Source organism: Tachypleus tridentatus, chromosome 10 (genome assembly GCF_004210375.1).
Source record: "Tachypleus tridentatus isolate NWPU-2018 chromosome 10, ASM421037v1, whole genome shotgun sequence".
Classification (NCBI taxonomy): domain Eukaryota; kingdom Metazoa; phylum Arthropoda; class Merostomata; order Xiphosura; family Limulidae; genus Tachypleus; species Tachypleus tridentatus.
Window position 1 is genome coordinate 132,475,360 of NC_134834.1, and position 13,754 is coordinate 132,489,113.

General features: G+C 33.9%; 1 long non-coding RNA gene across 1 annotated transcript; it reads right to left on the reverse strand.

The window, feature by feature from the left end:
- Positions 1-1,821: 1,821 nt before the first annotated feature.
- LOC143228219 (uncharacterized) lies at positions 1,822-5,935 on the reverse strand. Its single transcript, XR_013015266.1, has 3 exons — positions 5,814-5,935; positions 5,281-5,342; positions 1,822-2,722 (listed from the first exon to the last, which is right to left on the reverse strand). It is a non-coding gene; the product is annotated as an uncharacterized LOC143228219 (long non-coding RNA).
- Positions 5,936-13,754: the final 7,819 nt, after the last annotated feature.

Consider the following 13,754-nt stretch of genomic DNA (forward strand, 5'->3'; position numbering starts at 1 on the left):
TATGACTTCTATATTATGCAGTCTTATTTATCAACATAACAAAAAGATAACATTCTGAAGTCCATAAAATCTCATATTTTGTCCCTATTTCTCTGTTTGCCTAAAACCATTTTTTTTCTCAAAGATGTTTAAAGAAACTCGACTAAATATATAGCATAAAATTACAGGTTAAGAATGTGATATGCTGAGGTCTAAACCTGAAATGGACATATCTTTACTTATTGATAAAAATCATTGAATATCAGTTATAACCTATCTGTTTGGTTTCGATGAAATAAGGCTGAAGTTCTTGGATCATTATGTCACTACGAGAGAAGAAAGAAAAATTCTCAAAACGTCTCATAAATTTGGTTTTAATTTAGAAATACTAATGTCACAGGTCAAATATCAGAACATATAATTACGACTTACGGGATTCCGAATCAAACTAAACATAAAAAAAAAAAAAATATGCAACTGAACACTATTGTCTGTAGTGAAGCGTAAAGCTACACAATTCATACTTGTTCTCTGCCAATTAAGGTTATTGAAACCAGGTTTTTATCGTTATAAGCCTACAGACTTAGCACTGTGCCTTTAGGGGCTATTGGTTAAGGCTGAAAAAACTCGATCTTTAACAGACCGTGTCATTCAGGGCAGAAGTCGAAATTTTAGTTTTAATTTTCAGCAACATAACAAAAACAGCCTAGCTATCACAAGATTAAAAAAAGTTTTGCATCTGCAGTTAAAAAACAACAACATTTATTCTCATTTTAGTTAAAAAATTGTGTTGAAACATTACGATAATGTTAATAAGTGTTTGTGACACTTCATGCTTAAGTGGATTAATACAGGCTTCTAGTAGCAGGTGAACAAGAACAAAGTTTGATCGCCTTGAGTAATATTTCATTTATACCAACAAAAACACATTTCATTTATACCAACAAAAAACACAAAACACGTTAACAAGAATTGCTATTAATGATATGTTTATATATTAACATCTAAAGGAATCATTTCAGCCGTGTAATTGAAGTAGCATTCGACTGCTGCTTTTCTTGTTGTTTCAGTTTGTTTATTCAAGCGAACGCCACCTTATGCGTACAAGGTCAAAAGACCATTATGAATCAGGCTTAGCAGTCTCTAATTTTGAACTACGAAGTATATAGATAACCGGTAATATTGGTGTGCTTTGAGTTAAACGTCGTAAAACGAGTTTAAAGTTCGATATGACTGAACTGTTCGTTAAATTTCATAATGTTGGCTTATATGTGGTATGGCCGAGCTTTACGTTAAATGTTATAATGCGAGTTTAATGTGGTATGGCTGAGCTGTGTGTTAAATGTTATCAGTTTAAGTGTATGACGGTTGAGTTGCGAGTTAAATACATATAAGTATGGTATGGCTGAACTTTGAGTTAGAAGTCATAGTACTAATTTACATGTGGTATGGCTGAATTGCGTGTTAAATGTTATAATACCAATTTAAGTGTGGTGTGGCTGAGTTGCATGTTAAACGTTGTAGTGCCAATCTAAGTATGGTATAGCTGAGCTGTGTGTTAAATGTTATAATACAAGTTTAAGTATGGCATGGTGTGCTTTAAAATAAACATTGTTTGTTTGTTCACTTGAAAGAGACCTTATGGACGGAATTAGCTAAACGACTTGGCCAGAAATCCCTTTATTTCAGGCAAATCTGTCCCTAATTTTAAATTGTGGACCAGAGAGAAGGAAGGCAGCACCCACTGACTACTGATTGACCAAATAACAGGATTCACTGTAACTCTGAAAGTGCGAAAGTGTTTGGCAACAACACGCCTAAAACTCGAAGATTTCGGATTCCCAAATCTGGTACGTTAACCAGCAGGCCCGTTGTTTCTGATTTCATATACAACTATATAAAATATGTGCTGCTTCACAATCTGTATTAAAAGTATTTATCACTCAAAAAAATAAAAATATCACCCTTATATCCATAATCAACAAGTAACGAATATCATAAATTATAGTTTATTATTGTTTAACAAAGTAATTAACATCTTTAAATCATCTATTGCTATTAAAACAATTTCGATTTAAAGATATTTTAGAAAGATAAACTATTTTCTGCAAATCTATATTTCCCAGTATGCGAAGAACTGACTAGAGTACGTTTTATGTTGCGATTCGTAACTAACACATGATTTAGACTATAATATGACATCCTTGACTTAGTTGTATGGAATATGTGCTTGTTATGGTTATATTCAAGCAAGAAAATGTGTAACAATTTCGCTTTGAAGCACGTGTATGATAATGAATAAGGTAATTTATAGTGTTTTAGTTGTCTTTGACTTTGACGCAAGTCGTACAGGAAATAAAAGAAGACTATTATGTTTGTGTAACTCTACAACTACAGAACAAAAAGTGAGCAATTTTGCACTATTCAAATAGAAATCAAACACATGTAATCTACGTCACATTTTTGCATTATTCAGCCACAAGTGTATTCTCAGAAATGAACTTCTGAAATACTCGCACTGTCAATCCAAGGGTTTATGTTTCGCATCCCATTGCCACAAAAGACGCGCTCGTCACTTTAGAGCCATAGGTACGCTATAAGAGTGATGGTCAAATCCCACTCTTTTGTCATATAGAAGATTCTGATGGATGTAGTTGATTAGCTGCTTCCATTCTAGTCTATCAGCTGGAGATTATAGACGGCTTTGAGCAGATAATCCTTTGTATAGGTTTGTGCGAAAGTCCTAAAATAGAAAAACCCAGGTTGTTTATCAAAACTATGTCATCTTTGGTTCTTAGAATAAACGAGTAAAACTGAACAATATACGAACGTTATTATAGTATTATCAGTCTCTGGACAAGTTGTATGAAGAGGCTAAGATACGCAAAAAACATGCTTTGAAAGAAAAGTAATCTATTGCTTGATCAGTAACTTTAGCTGATTAATAGCAAGAAATTTTCATAGAGTTGATTCACTGGCGTTTACGTATATTATCATCATCTTCAAAACGTATTTAATCTATCAAGTTTAAAAGTGTTAAAGACGATAAAAGTGTTGTTTCCAGTAGATTAGACGAGCATTGTGTTAACATACACAATTCTGACTCTATACTCATGAAATATCTTCTACATTCGTTCCTACAAAAGTTATGAATCGTACTTGGATAAACTGTTATAAATTGTTGTCGATTAATTTTGAGCACTTCCGTTAGACAGAGTGTTCTACCCGCGATCTGCGAATTCTCGTCACCGAACATTCTCGCTCTTTCAGTCGTGGGGACGTTATAACGTGTGGCCAATCCCATATTCGTTGATAGAAGCACAGCCCATGAGTTGGTGTTGGGTGGATGCTTCTTCTCTCTAGTCTATCATTTTTAGCATGCTAAAAAAGAATTCTAAAGGCTGTCTTTTTCTTTTTGTAATTTTGATAACTCAAAACATTTTCTGGATTAATATATCTAAATGTCATGATTACTGTTATGAAGTTACATATTCTGCTTCTGATTGAATAAGATGATTAAAAATTATTCTATGAAGAAAATACTAGCATAGTGTAAACTAACGTCGTGCTTTGTTTTGATTGCGAATGTCGCGCAAAGCTACAAGTCGTTACAAATTTTCGATTTATAGGCTAGAATAATGATCGGATAGTGGGATTTGAGACCCTCTGTTGAAGCATACCTTCGTTCCTAAACTGGAAAAGGCGTTTTTATGGCAAGTCTCCTAGCAGAACAGCGGTATATCTGCGGTCTCCCAATGCTAGCAATCGGTGGGCATAGTACAGATAGCCCTTTGTGTAGCTCTTTTAACTACAAATAAAACAAAACAGTTTTATAGCAATGGATGGTAAATCATAATGCATCGAATTCATAGTGTGCCACGCTAACCATTGAATCACGCCCAGTCCTTACGGTGTTCTGTTCAGTTCTGAATATGTCTGTTATATGTTTACTAGACTATAGCTGAATTCTTGCAGTTTCTAAATACTACTTTTAATTTAATTTGGTTAACTGAAGAGCACTGTTGAGAAAACTGGGTCAGAATGCACAAAAATAATTTTAGATAAAAATTATTTGAGATTTTTGAAAGGTGGAATAATTTAATCGGATGACACAATGAAAACTACTATTGACGTTTCGAGCCTAAATCCTTCCTCAAAAGAATGAAGGGACTGAAACTAATTTAAAACTACATGCAACAACGTAACTGACCAAGAATTAGCAGTAAGCTTAAAAAAGTCATAACGTTAATTTTCTGATGTGATTCTTTCATTGGGTACAGCACAGATAGCTCAATGTGCAGCTTTGCACTTAAATAAATAAATCAGATAACCAAACTGAACGGATAAAATTTCAGTGTTAGTTTCATATGCACAACAGATAATACAAGTGGTATATATTACTGAACAGTGCATTACCGTACAAGATGGTCACATTTTACTCTTATAAACTGCGTAGTGGCTTTGTAGTTGAAAATACAGTGTATGGACTGCTAGATGACGAGATGTACTTTACAGACGTAAACATAACAAAACTGGCTTTTTGCCAAATTTCCTTCCTAATTAGTTAACTTTTAATGTCAGCATTTAAGTTCTAGTTTTCCTGTAATGTGGTGGAGACATATTAGTTCTAGTTGAACCAAGAGATGTTTACTTGTTCTGAGGGCTGTTGCATAATCAGCCCACAGGTGCCAAGAAAGTGATTCTTCAATAACATTAAAAATAAAGTAGATTTACTTTGAATTGTTATAGCTAAGTTTTTGGTATCTTATTCAAAAGCATTTATATTTTAGTAGGGTATAACTGATAACAGAAGTTAACTTTTATAATTTAAAGGTTGAAAATTATATACTATATATAAATTATATACTATATACATCTGGCACGGTATCTTCGATGCAAATGGTACCTAAAACGACACATGGGCTAATCGCCTAGGTTAATGACCTCAATGTTAAAAAATACCTGCTCCTAATTTAGAACTGTTGACCAGATGAACATCAACCAGTGAGTGAGCTGCACCTGCAGTCTACAGAGTTACTTTTACGCGCGTAAATGAATTGCCTATCTATAAAGCACTTACAGCTAAAAGTGTGACGTATATTCAGCTACATGTTGTTGTATTGAACCTAGACTTTTCGATTCGCAACCTGACACAACAATCATTACATCCTGCCCAGCACAGGTACGACAGTTTGAATGTAAATAATATATACTTTATGTATGTTATGGGCATATTTGAAGGAGATTTTTATATCTATTGAAAATCTCCTTCTTTATAGCGTTGGAAATTCGTAAACTTACCGCTGTACCAGTGGGGTTCGATTCTCTTCGGTAGACTCAGCAGATAGCCCGATGTGGCTTTGCTATAAGAAAACACAGATATGAAATATAATTTTGGAATTTAATTAATAAACTTTGTTTGCAAATATTAGTTCGATTATTGCTGCAAAACCAGAAATTTCGAAGAATTTGAATCTATATTTCTTATTTCAGGCCGGACATAACCTATTGGTCGTTGTTCCAGTTATAATATTCAAGGCTCTAGTCCACGATAGGCCGCTGAATACGATTCTCATTTTTCGCTGTGGGCGCGTTATAAAAGTGATAGTTAATTGCATTATTCTGGTAAGTAGTTTTAAATTAGAGAAGGATATGCCTGAATATGGAAATGCGATTTCACTATTTATTATGTTCATGCCTGTTGAATTTGAATACATCAAATAACTACGACTCCTTGAGGGTTGGATATTACAACCAACTAACCTTCAGGTCTGGCATGGTTAGGGAACTTGACTTGCAATATATGGATCGTGGGATCGAAATTCGTCACCAACCTTTCTCAGCCGTGGAGCGTTATGATGTTATTGGCAATTCCTTTGTTTGTTAGTAAAGAATGGCTCAAGAGTTGACGGTGGATGGTCTTGTGTAGCTGCTTTCCTTCTAGTCTATCACTTCTAAAACAGGGACGGTTAGAGTAGATAGCTTCTGAATTGCTTTACACGAAAATTCAACAAACAAACAAGCTTCAGGGCACGTTCGAGTTCTCGAATAAGTGGTTTTGTAATAACAGAACTTCGCGGGATTCTTGGGAAAGGTATTTCTGTTTTTAATTCTGGACAGGTAGTTAAAGGAAGCACACTCTATTAGGATGTTAGAAACTTGCTCTAATATTAAAACTTGAAGCATGATAGGATTCAACTGTATTTCTTTTTGCTAAGCAGATGCTTTAACCAAATAATAAACTGCATCTCGAATGTCTCTTTAGTTATTAAGGGTGGAACTTAACAGAATTCTTGAGTTACACCAATAAAATCTGCATGTATGTTCTTCAAATTTCAATAAACGCCCAGATTAAAAACTTTTGTTCACTTTGGAAGGTATATTTCACAAGTACGCTTTTTCAGTTTGCTATTCAGTTCCCTATTACAATGACATAAGATATGACTTAATGTTAATTTATGTTCAGAGAAAGTTTAAATGTTATTTCTTAATATCAGAAATCAAAGTTTAATCTGACGTCTCATTAACTGAAAAAAAAAGTTTAAAACTTTCTAAAGGATATTATAGGAAGAAATATTTAAAATAGGACCGATAAAAATATGTATTCGTTTAGACGTTATAAGAATCATGAAAGGTTTTAGGCTGAATATGAATAAATGATGAAACAAACACACGATAATTTCAGTAAGTAATAATAATAAATACCAACTAGAACATTATTCCAGGTTGGAATGTTATTTAACAATAGTGACGACATAAAACAGCCGGAAACGAGAAACACATTGAGAAGAAGACTTAAAGCTCAAACCAAAGAGCGCTTGTTTCTGAATTCATAAACAGATTTTTTTTTTTTATCAATACTGATAATGTGTGAAAATGAATAAAGACAGTATATTTAAATCTTGGGAGAGTTAGTTACTACCTCATATGGTTTCGAAGAAGAGTTTTAATGCACGAATTACCTGATGAAGCACGATTTGCGTCAAATAAAATGATGGAAAGAAAATATTTTAATTTTTTATTGTATTTATATTTCCCTACAATAGTCCTTGGGGGAGGATATAACAGTTTTCGAGTCAAATATATTTTTCTGTTATTATACTTGCAATAATATTTGTTGCTAAAATAATTTTGTATGACCATGATTCCAGCTACCAATTAGTCGCACTCGGCCACAATGTTTTAGATACGTCAATCAATTTATTATCAAAAAACAAAGATGCTTTTGTTATGTATCTGCTCTGAAATACATATTTTCTCAATGAGTAGTATTCAAGCAACCTTAAACTAGTGAAAAATACATTAAGGTGTAGTTATGTCATAACGGCCCGGCATGGCCAAACGTATTAAGACGTGCGACTCGTATTCGGGTTCTCATCCCCGTCGCGCCAAATATGCTCGCCCTTTTAGCCGTGGGGGCATTATAATGTTACGGTCAATCCCACTATTCGTTGGTAAAAGAGTAGCCCAAGAGTTGGCGGTGGGTGGTGATGACTAGCTGCCTTCCCTCTAGTCTTACACTGCTAAATTAGGGACGGCTAGCACAGATAGCCCTCGAGTAGCTTTGTGCGAAATTCTAAACAAACAAACTTATGTCATAGCATGTTTGATTTGTTTCAAGGTAAGAAGCACACACCTGAAGTGCTAGAATGGATATTCTCTTAATACTATAAACGCATTTTAGATAATTGAATGCTTAAAGAGGTTTCTTTACTTAAAAGAAAAGTAATTTTATTCATCCAAATAAAAGTCCTGGTTAAGAAAAAAAGGATTAAAATAAACTCAAACCCAGGTTTACCAAATGACCGAGATCTCCGTAGTTTTGACCTGTTTTATTTTTTATCAGTTTTAATTATTTGACAACTACTTTAGGTATAATTATGAACTCGAAAATAAGTCATCGTGTAAATATAACAAAGTTCTCGTACCCACTGTAGCAGGTTAACTCACTTTGTTTAACTAAGGTGAATTAAGTAAATTCAAGAAATATAATGCGTTCCTTTGAAATCAACCAAAGTAATTTTTTCTCAAATTTCAGTTATATAGTATGATACTCTTAGTGGCAAGTAGTATGCATATCACTGGTCAAAACTTTATTTTTTTATATAAACCTATCGTTTTTTTTATTTATGCACATCAAACAATCCCTAAAATATAGCAGTTCTACAAGATTTCGGTGTGTTATTAAGGCTTTTTTGGTTATTATAGTTACACGAATAAGTTAGTAATTTAAATTAAGTGTGGGGTGTTTGTGTTTTCTTGCAGCAAAGCCACCTCAGGCTATCTGCTGAGCCCGACGAGGGGAATCGAGTCCCTGATTTTAGCGTTGTAAATCCGTAGACTTACCGCTGTACTAGTGGGGGGCATTAAGTTTTGGATACTTTTATTAACATTCTCACTTGTGTGCGCGTTTGCCTTAAACACGATAATTTTATTTATTTTAAAGTACACGCTAAATAACATTTTTCCTAAAGCCAAGGTTTAAAATTTAACGCTCTAGTAAGTAACGTAGCAGAACAATGATATGCAACGTGTATTTATTGCGTACCACATATGTTATTAAACCGTCAAAAATAATGATTTATGAATGTTATATATGTTATGCAGTATTGGCACTACCCGTACATCACTGAAAGCATGTTAAGTAATGTTTTATGAAAAACATGGTCATCCCCAAACTTTCTGTTTTTATAATTTCCTACCCACTTTTAATAATTCAACATAAAAATGTTGGTGTATTAATCCCCAAACTTTCTGTTTTTATGATTTCCTACCCACTTTTAATAATTCAACATAAAAATGTTGGTGTATTAATCCCCAAACTTTCTGTTTTTATGATTTCCTATCTATTCTTAATAAGTCAGCATATAAAAGTTTGGTGTATTCGCAGACAATAAATTATCATAGGTTACACGGATCCTAGAATGTTGACAACTTACATTACAGTCAGAAATATAACTTTCTTGTGCATATTATTTCAAAGACAAAAAATAATGTTCTTGTACGCTGTGATAACAAAGGTATTTTATCCCGCAAATCCCACACAAGGACTTTATAACATTGTTAGGTTCCTTAATACCTGTCCTCACAGTTTCACAGAAGTATATCTGCGGACTTACAACGCTAAAATCCGGGTATCGACACTCAAAGAGCCCATTGTGTTGCTTTCTGTTTAGCTTCAAACAAACACAAAATTCTTATTATCTTCACAATGATGTTTATGTTTTTATTATAGCAAAGCTACATCAGGCTATCTGCTGAGTCTATCGAGGGGAACCGAACCCTTGATCTTAGCGTTGTAAATCCGTAGATTTACCACTGTACCAGCGGGCGACTTTCACAATGATATCTGGCATACCTTGTGTCTGAGGGCGCTAAGAGACCTCGGCATATTTTTTATCCAACAATGCAATTTTCTTTCAAAAGCGCACAGGTACAAAGCTTTTCACTTCTTAATGTATAATATGTAATAAAGCAATCTGTTACTTCAAGTTATGCTGAATATAACATATATAGTTACTTTTTATGACAGCTTTTTCTCATCTCTGTACCTTTGATTATTGACAGGCGTATGCTCATTACAATGAATAAGACTATTTGTTTGATTTGTTTTTAAGCTCAAAGCTACACAAAGGGCTCTCTGTGCTCTACACACCACGAGTGTCGAAATCGAATTTTAGCTTCATAAGCCTTCAGATGTGCCACTGAGCCACTGAAGGCAAACAAATACTGATATACAAAAAGTGCATTGTTGCAAAAACAATTATATATACAAAACAAATGAACCAAAAACACAAATAGGTGGCTATCAAACTTTAATTGTGATAAAGCTCAAAATCATTAAGGCATAAACCCCAGGAGCTTCCTTTCATTTCCTTCATCCTCCAAACCTTACATTTATACATATTTTAAAAATACAAGAAGAATGTATCTCTGTATTTGATACACTTGCAGAAAATGTGAGCAGTTATTGAATGGCGGGATTAATAATTTTATTTTTGAAGAAGGAGTTAGATTAGAAAACCTGATCTTTTTTATTGTAATTTCTATTTTGGGCCTGTGCAATTTTACTTGTTATTAAGAATATTATGTATTGATTATATTTAATTATACATTACTCAATATTTAACCACTAAATAAGAAGTTGTTCTTTATTCACTTTATTAATGTCCTATCTAATGGCTCAGCTGTAGGTATGAGATTTTACAAATCGGGTTTTAATGCCTGCGGTGAGCAGAGCACAGACAGTCTTTTCATATTAAACTAGGGGGATACTCGTACTTTGCGTATGAAACATTTTTTGTTTGTGGTATTTTATTATATGAATGCAAAAAGTTTATAAAAATAAAGACAGTGCTGTATTTGAAGTAATTAAAGCAATCACGTAACCTGTTCATCCTACTTACGTAAGAAGTTAGTTACAAATGGTTTCCTAATGAATCTAATGGCCGTGTAGGGCATCTCAATGACTGGGATGTTAAACCTACGAGTTAAATTTATTTCACAACACGTGGTACCTGTCAACACCTTTAGTACAACAGACACTTTGAACCGAATCGTCTGATAAAAAATGACAAACGAACTGACTTATTTAGTAAGAGACGTCAGACCTAGCGACGCTTAAAAACCTACGTATCCGAAACAATTATTAAAACTCAACAAGGTAACAGTGCCGTTACCTTAAGGGTCTATAAATAAATGAAGACATTCACACACTAAACCTTAACACATAAACACTGCTGTCTGAGATGGTGGTCTAAGGAATGTTAGATACATTTGTCAAATACCTTTCCGTTTGCAATTCATAGTACTTTCTACATCCACCTTCCCTTACGCATATATTGATGTCGTCCATACTTTTCTACTCCTAATTTCATTTAGCATAGTTTAATGAAGTTAAAAGTCTTCTCATGCACACATGTTATTTTATTTAGTTATGTAGATATTAATACAAAAGACTGTTTTTACGACACAGATATTTGTTGTTGGGTTACTTTTAAATCTGTTTAGTCTGTTGCCAAGGTGACTAAAAGCAAGAGCTTATAAAAATACTTACGGTAACTACTTACTGTACGCATTGCTGCACACAGTTCAATATAAATCTAATTATGTTGTAATGAAATTGCGTACTTTGTTAGATAAACTTAGATGTTTAGACTTTTCATTTCATGATGGCCTGGTTTGGCCAGGTGGTTAAGGCACTCGACTCGTAATCCGAGTGCCCGGGTTCGAATCCCCCGTCACACCAAACATGCTCAATGGGTCCGTTATAATGTGACGATCAATCCCACTATTCGTTGGTAAAAGAGTAGCCCAAGAGTTAGCGGTGGGTGGTGACGACTAGCTCCCTTCCCTCTAGTATTACACTGCTAAATTAGGGACGGCTAGCGCAGATAGCCCTCGTGTAACTTTGCGCGAATTTCGAAATAAACCAAACCATTTCATGTCTGCGGTGCCCCCTATAAATGAGAATTGCATCTTTCTGAGAACATATTCCGCATCTGAGCGAATTAAGTCCACAAGCTAAGTGAACCGAGAACATATTTAATCATAGAAAATACTTTGAGAATAGAATATGATAAGTCCTTAAGAACTATGTGTTGAATTTTATAACACTAGTTTTCTTTGTTTTTTAAAGTATAACATTCGGAAGCTCTGTTGTCCCTCAGTAGCACAGCGGTATGTCTGCAGACACACTGCGAGAAATCGTGTTTCAGTACCCGTGGTGGGCAGAGCGCAAATAGCCCATTGTGTAGCTTTGTGCTTAATTTCAATCCAAACAAACTCAATCTGTGCTGTAAATTTAATAACAACATTTGAGTTTAATATGGTTTTGATATAGTATAGTTGTGTTTTGAGTACGATGTTATAATACTTGCTTTAAACACGTCATATCTGAGTAATGCGCTGTTATGATACAAGTTTACATGTCTCTTGTTTCAGCAATGACTTCAGTGTTATAATACCAGTTTTAAGTATGCCATATCTCAGCAATGAGTTCAATGTTACAATACCAGTTTTAAGTATACCATGTCTCAGCAATGAGTTCAATGTTACAATACCAGTTTTAAGTATGCTATGTTTCAACAATCAGTTTTATGTTATAATACCAGTTTTAAGTATGCCATGTTTGGGCAATGCGTAGTTATTGATCAAATTTAAGTATAGTATGGCTAGCTGTATATACAATTTTAAATATCCCATGCAGTAAGCAGGTTATTTCCATCTTTATCTATACTTAAAATATATTTTAATATTTCATATAAAAAAGTGATCGATTCAAAGTAGGAACAGTTTTATCTTATTAATGAAATATCACAATTTCCCAGGCAACACTCGCTGTACATACAGAATCGAAGGGGAAAAATGATTCATGCTAGATCGAAAGAATAAAAATCTGTGAACGATATTCGTTCTATCTATCGATGCTTTATCTTAGTTATTTTCACCAGAGAAGATTGAGTTTGCTACATTCAAAAGATTCATTGTACCGAAAATTTATTATTCGTTTTGATCAATTAATTGAGCTATATACTTTATATTTATTATTGCTAACGGCTACTTACTAAGTTGTTTTAGTATAAATGGAAGGCAGTTTTTAATTGTTTACGCTTTGAATATAAAAAAAGGGAACAATATTGGTAGAAATCAAGTTTCATCTTGAAATTCTGTAGAATAGTTAAGCTTTGTAATGTAACATATTTATCCAGTATTTACTGTTCATAGCCTATATTGATGGTAACAAGAAAGGCTGAATACAAATGTAAACAGAATGCGTGTTGAATACAAAAGGTTTACAGAAAACGTTAACCTGCTTTCCGAAGTACAAAAAATGAATCATTTTCATAACTATACAAGATATTCTTGTAATGTATCGTTCGTGTCCAGACCTACTGATCAGAAACTTGCAGGTTCTAATGAAGTTAAAATCGAGCTGTAAGTTACATCTCTTGTATTTTTAGAAACAGTGTACTTCAGCTTGCGTTAATGACTTTTAGTTCCGACATAAATGTAATATTTTAATGAGAATCAATGTCCACAGATCACCGTTTTTCTCCCCATTAAATCTAGAGTTTATAACGTAATTTATGATGTATATCATGCTTGGCCATTCTGAATGTAATCAATCGATATTATCAAGTTTTTGGTGTCTAACACCACAATGAGTTGACATAACGAATGATTTACTAAATTAAAATGAAATTTAATAACAACTAACATTTAATAACAACAACAGAAACATTTTAAATATTTTCTAAACTTTCGTACATACCATTATCTGTCTCCAGTAGAAATCGTTACTAATTTGAGGACATTCGTTTCCAAATTGAAACTGAACATTTGAACTTGAACTTTTAAAGAATCGCAAATGAAGGTGAGTTCATTCATTACGATGGTATACGGCACACGTTTCCAATTGCTACACTACTAATACTAGCATTGGTGTTTTAGGAAATATACCGAGACATGCACTATTGGTCTCTTGTTCATACGTCTTTCAAACTCAAATGATTTGTTTGTTTTTTTTACTTGAATTTCGCGCAAAGCTGCTCGAGAGTTATCTGCACTAGCCGTCCCTAATTTAGTAGTGTAAGGCTAGAGAGAAGACAGTTAGTCATCATCACCCACTGCCAACTCTTGAGATACTCTTTTACCAACGAATAGTGGTATTAACCGTCACATTATAACACCCTCACGGTTGAAAGGGCAGGCATGTTTGGTGCAATGGGGATTTGAACTCGCGACCCTCGGATTACGAGTCGAACGTCTTAACC